At 39.8% G+C, this 6,821-nt stretch overlaps 1 non-coding gene across 1 annotated transcript; it reads left to right on the forward strand.

The window, feature by feature from the left end:
• Positions 1-6,362: 6,362 nt before the first annotated feature.
• On the forward strand, positions 6,363-6,469 carry LOC131252268 (small nucleolar RNA R71). Its single transcript, XR_009174301.1, has one exon. It is a non-coding gene; the product is annotated as a small nucleolar RNA R71 (small nucleolar RNA).
• Positions 6,470-6,821: the final 352 nt, after the last annotated feature.

Below are 6,821 nucleotides of genomic sequence, written 5' to 3' on the forward strand. Positions count from 1 at the left end.
GTTTAAGATGAGTGGCTGGCTGATCTCTAACGTGTAAATCCTCGACCGTGGTCCCATGGGGCCCCGTCCAATGCCTTGGTGATTCCTGAGCTTTAAATCCATGCTTTTAGCATCATTTCCAGTCCATGCTCATAAATATACTCTGCATCACAAATACGATTAAATCGAGTCATTAAACAGTATCATGCTTGTAAATCCAGGTAATAATTGGGGTCTAATATGCAATATTTGACCCTCAACACACAACCCCCAACCAGCATTTTGCTAGTCCCAAGCAAGGTATGCAAAAAATAAATTGAGAATTACAGGACAATTTCTATGAACTCAAGTGATTTTGAAAATAATCCAGAAATAGAAGTCTAAGATTCATGATTGTTGGCATTACTTTCTCCTGAAATCAAGCTCACTGTATATTTCATAATTAAGTTCAAATATTAATCCATTAATTAGAACACTTCTAAACATCAAGTTCCATGGGTGTATAGTATAATCACGGCTTACCATCATTAAGAGATCCAATTATCAATTCCTATGATACATTGATGATCGAATGAGCATTGAAGACAACCAAAACCTAAACCAGAAATTACCTTACAATTCTTTCTTCTGTTTTTTTTTTTTTAAATTTTAAAATTCTTCCAGCTTTTGATTTTTCCATCGAGGGGAAAGGGAATCGCATCCACACCTATAAGGAGCAAACCTATGTTGAAGATCGTACACCCAACCCTTTCCTGATGACAACTGTTTTTTTAGCTAGGTACTCTTTTTTCTTTCTTTCATTCATTCATTCTTTTTTTTTATATATTCTTTGTATTGAACAAGGTGGACAATTCCCCAGGTTGGTTCCTTCCATGCTTAATGATCACTAAGTTATAATTCAATATCGAACTGAAACCTTAATGTGCAAGTGAGATGTGTCCCGAGAATTCATGACTCAATCAATGTTTACAACTTCTAATAATGGATTAACAATTCAAACTTAGCTGTGAAATCTAACAGATAACTGAATCCAAGAGTCATAAATTACCAACATCATGTATTTTGCAATTCCAAGTGTCCCAGATGGCCATCAAAATCACTTTGAATTCATACGAAATTTCAGAAAAATTTAAAATTTTCACAATTTTTGCTTAAGACCAAGAAAATACTAATTAGGAAACCTAATCTAATCTCCCACCCCCAACCTAAAATCTACATTGTCCTCAATGTAAAAGAAATAAGCATGCAATGCACATGGGACAACGAAAATATAAGAGGAGTGATGGAAAGATAGTACCTGGATGAAAGAATCAAGAGGCTTTCCAAAGATATCTACGTAAGAGCGGGTCAGCACAAGAGAGAAACCAACAGAAGTAAAATAAAAATAACAAAAATAAAATCCTACCTACACCACTTTCGCAGGTGCTCTCGATTGCATTTAACGTATGCAACAAGCCTTTAAACCCATAGGTTGCCCCTAGTGGATGAGTTGTAGTCTCGTGAGGGTTTACAGCAATGTTACCTACAAACATTGAACTAACTAACTAGGAAAATGGAACAGAATGAAAGGCTAGGTTGGCTCCCAGGAGCGTTAAGTTTACCGTCTATCCTAAAATAGCATAAAGGAAACTATCGTAGTCCTATGAAAACAGGAAAACTACCTATACCTCCATCAGACTAGGAGATCAATCCTGGTAAACAGGATCAGTCAGAGGTATGGACATGTCCTCTGAATTAAATTTCTCGACAAATGGCTTTAAGCGATGTCCATTTACTTTAAACTCCTTGCCATTGTCAGGATCTCTTATCTCAACGGCCCCATGAGGATACGCAGTGACCACAATGTAAGGACCAGTCCAACGAGATCGAAGCTTACTTGGAAAGAGATGTAATCGAGAATTATACAAAAGGACTTTCTGACCAGGTGTGAATGATTTTCATAGAATACGTTGGTCACGAAACGCCTTCATTCTATCTTTGTAAATTCTCGAGTTCTCGTACGCATCGTTCCGGATTTCTTCAAGTTCATTTAATTGAAGTTTATATAGCGAGGCAACGTTGTCCAGATTGAAGTTCAGATTTTTTATTGCCCATTACGCTTTATGTTCCAACTCCACAGGCAAGTGACAAGCTTTCCCATAGACAAGTCTAAAGGGAGACGTTCCAATTGGGGTTTTAAAAGTAGTACGGTATGCCCATAAGGTATCGGTCAATCAGATTGACCAATCCTTACGATCAGGGTTAATCATTTTCTCTAGGATATGTTTGATCTCCCTATTGGAAATCTCAGCTTGTCCACTTGTTTGTGGATGGTATGGGGTGCTCACCTTATGAGAGATACCGTATTTCTTCATTAAGCTCTTGAATGGTCTATTACAAAAGTGTGAGCCCCCATCACTAATGATGGCTCGAGGCATCCCGAACCGCGAAAGGATGTTCTCTTTTAAGAATTTAATGACCATGCGATGGTTATTATTTCGGCATGGGATTGCTTCAACCCATTTAGTGACATAATCTACAGCGAGCAAAATATACAAATTTTCAAATGATTGGGGGAATGGTCCCATGAAATCGATGCCCCGACAATCAAATCTTCAATGATATGGATGGGATTCAAAGGCATCATATTTCGACGGGATAATGCTCTCAATTTTGACAACGCTCACAAGCCTTGTAAAACTCATGAGTGTCCCTGAACATAGTGGGCTAATAAAAGCCATAACATTGTAAAATCTTGGCCGTGGTCTTTTTAGCGAGAAAAGTGACCACCACAGCTTGAGAATGACAAAAGGAGAATACTCGATGCATCATCTGGCACACATCTCCTCAAGATTTGGTCTGACAATATTTAAATAAATATGAATCGTCCCCAGAAAAAGTTACGTACCTTGGTAAAGAATTTCTTCTTATCTTGTGCGATCCAATGCGTCGATATGGAACCTGTGGCAAGATAATTGGCAATATCGGCGAACCAAGGCGAATGGGAGACTCTAACAGTTGTTCATCAAGGAACATGTCGTTGATATGGGTCGCCTCAAGAATCAGAGGTATTAAGGCGAGAATGGTGATCAGCCACTACGTTCTCTACTCCATTTTTATCTTTAATTTCTAAATCAAATTCTTGGAATAGAAGGATCCATCGTGTCAGGCGGGGCTTAGAATCATTCTTAGAAAGAAGATACTTAAGTGCTGCATGATCTGTGTAGATAATGATCTTGGATCCGATTAAGTAGGACCTAAATTTATCCAAAGCGAACATTACGGCTAGGAGTTCCTTTTCCGTAGTTGAGTAGTTCACTTGGGCAGAATTTAAAGTTCTACTTATGCAATGAATGACGTAGGGCCTTTTATCTTTTCTCTGGCCTAGAACCGCCCTAAGAGCATAATCAGAAGCATCGCACATAAGCTCAAAAGGAAGGCTCCAATCGGGTAGTTGCATGATAGGTGCAATGGTTAACATGCCCTTAAGCTTGGTGAAAGCTTCCTGGCATTGCTCAGTCCACTCGTATGGTGCATCCTTTTGCAGAAGATTACATAAAGGACGAGAGAGGAGACTAAAGTCCTTTATGAATCGTCTATAAAACCCTGCGTGTTCTAAGAAGGATCACACATCTCTGATGTTCTTGGGTGGAGGTAGGTTAGAGATAAGATCGATTTTTGCCTTATCCACCTCGATTCCTTTGGAGAGATAATATGTCCAAGGACAATTTCCTTATGAACCATGAAATGGTACTTCTCCCAATTAAATACCAAGTTCTTCTCTTCACATCTTTTCAGCATACATTTAAGACTCTCTAAGCATTCGCTGAAAGATGAACCGAAAACAGAGAAATCGTCTATGAAGACCTCTAGATATTTCCCCACCATGTCAGAAAAGATACTCATCATACATCGTTGAAAGGTGGCAGGGGCATTACATAATCTGAATGGCATCCTTCTGTAGGCAAAGGTGCCATAGGGACATGTAAATGTAGTCTTTTCCTAGTCCTCAGGGGCGATTTCAATCTGATTGTAGCCCGAATACCCGTCAAGGAAACAGTAATAGGAATGACCAGCTAGCCTTTCCAAGATTTGATCAATGAAGGGCAAAGGAAAGTGGTCCTTCCTCGTGACGGTATTCAGCTTCCTATAGTCAATGCACATTCTCCAACCAGTAGTAACTCTAGTTAGCACGAGTTCATTATTGGCATTGGCTACGATGGTGATCCCGGACTTCTTAGGAACTACCTGAGTTGGACTCACCTACTGACTATCGGATATGGGGTATATGATACCCACATCCAATAGTTTAAGAACTCCGGCCTTAACCACTTCCCTCATGTTTGGATTTAGTTTACGTTGTGATTATCGAGCGGTCTTCGCATTATCCTCAAGATAAATACGGTGAGTACAAATTGAGGGGTTGATTCCCTTGAGGTCCACTATCGTCCATCCAAGGGCTCCCTTATGCTCAATGAGAGTAGATATGAGCATACTCTCCTGTTCTTTCTCCAGGTGGGCAAAGATCACCACCGGGTATGTCTCATCTTGACCTAAATAGACATATTTCAAATCAGAGGGCAAAGGTTTTAGGTCAAGCTTTGGTGGCTTGAGGTTAGACGGTAGAGGCACTACATCAGTTTGGGGTAACTCTTCAAATTGTGGCTTCCACCGGTTAACTTCAAGTACTAGTGCAGTAGCAAGCAAGGCACACGTCTCCCTAATCATGTCATCATCAAAATTATGGGAGTAGGCCAGACACGTCTCTAGAGGGTCAGAGGATAAAGTTAGAGGTGTCGTATCTTCCACTAAAGAGTCAATCATGTTACTGTCGTGGAAATCGTCATCATCCTCTAAGTTTCTATCTTTATTGAAAAAGATGTTTGACTCCAATGTCATATTCCCAAAGGACATATTCATGACACCATTCCTGCAATTGATAATTGCATTTGAAGTGGCAAGGAATGGGCGACCAAGAATGACAGGAATCTGAGTGCTCATGTTATTGATGGGTCCGGTGTCCAGGATGATAAAATTTATAGGGTAGTAAAATCTATCAACTTGGACCAACACATCTTCGATTATCCCTCTTGGTACACGAACAGAGCGATCAGCAAGCTGTAGTGTGGTTAGGGTGGGTTTTAATTCACCCAAACCTAACTGTTTGTATACCGAGTAGAGAATTAGATTGATGTTTGCTCCTAAGTCAAGAAGTGCATGATCAATTCGATAGTCCCTGATTACACATTATATGGTTGGGCTACCAAGATCTTTGAATTTCTGTGGCACGTCTTGCTTTAGGATGACACTCACTTTCTCAGTCAAGAAGATCTTCTTTTGAATACTCTGCCGTCGTTTGGTCGTGCATAAGTCTTTTAGGAATTTGGCATATGAAGGTATCTGTTTTACGACATCAAGCAGAGGAATGTTGACTTTCACTTGTTTCAACACCTCTAGGATATCCTGAGAGTTAGAGAGAGATTTTGGTGCGACCAACCGTTGAGAAAATGGAGCAACCTGGCTTTTCTAAAAGCTCCGGTTCTAATTTTTGTGGGGCCTCACTAGATTCATTATTGTTGTCCTCTTCTGGTTCTTGAGGCTTTTCAGGCCTAACCGGAAGAGTTTTATCAATGATCTTCCCACTCCTAAGAGTGGTGATGGATTTAACGTGCCCCATTTGATTTGAAGAGCTGGGCTCACTTATCTCGTATTGCGGTTTAGGATTGGGGAGCGGTTGTGCAGGAAGTATCCCCTTTTCTATAACCGTCATACGTGAATCCATCTTTTGCATAAAGTCTCGCATTGCCTGGGTCAGCTCTTGCATGGAATTTTGAACCGGTTCTTCTTGAGGTTTCCCCTGATTTGGATTTTGATTGAAAAAACTTTGAGGGGTAGCAGTTTGTCCATTTCTCCAACTAAAGTTTGGATGATTTTTTCAATCAGGATTATATGTATTAGAGGTTGGTCCATTGAAAGGTCTTTGATAATTATTTATGGCATTGGATTGTTCATTCAACACTTCTCGAAAGGCAGGTATTGTAGGACAATTTTCAGTTGTATGAATGTTGCAATCACAGATGCCACAAACACTTTCATTAACCTTATCCTTCTTTCCTTCCATGGCTTCAACTTTCCTTATGAGCGTAGTCAGTTTACACTTGAGATCATCCTCTTCTTTCAAGAGATACAACCCACATTTCTCCTTTAATTGAGTCGGCCTAGACGTGGTATTCGACTTTGGGTAATAGTCCCATGATTGTGTTTTTTCAGCAAGACTATAGAGGTAATCCCATACCTCGTCAACATTTTTATTAATGAATTCTCCATTACACATTGTCTCGACCATTTGACGCATGGAAGATGTCAGTCCATCATAGAAAAAATTTGTAATGCACCACATTTCAAAACCGTGTTGTGGGCATGAATTGACCAAATCCTTGAACCTTTCCCAACATTGGTAAAATGTTTCATCCTCCTTTTGGGTAAAGTTCATGATTGCTTTTCTAAGGGTAATCGTTTTATGATGTGGAAAGAATTTCTTTATAAATTCCCTTTGCATATCATTCCATGTGCCAATGGATCTAGGACGCAGTGAATGTAACCACGTCTTAGCCTTCTCTTTTAAGGAAAAAGGAAAGAGTCTCAGCCTGACTGTGTCCTCAGACACATTTTAAAAATATAAAGTGGCTCTGATCTCATCAAACTCTTTCAAATGTAGATATGGTTCTTCAGATTCAAGCCCATGGAACTTAGGAAGGAGTTGGATAACCCCTGGCTTGATGTCCATATGTCCTGTATTTTCAGGAAAAATCATGCATGAGGGCGTACTCACCCCCGCTGGTTGTAAATAATCTCGTAAAGTA

The sequence above is a fragment of the Magnolia sinica genome, chromosome 7 (genome assembly GCF_029962835.1).
Source record: "Magnolia sinica isolate HGM2019 chromosome 7, MsV1, whole genome shotgun sequence".
NCBI lineage: Eukaryota > Viridiplantae > Streptophyta > Magnoliopsida > Magnoliales > Magnoliaceae > Magnolia > Magnolia sinica.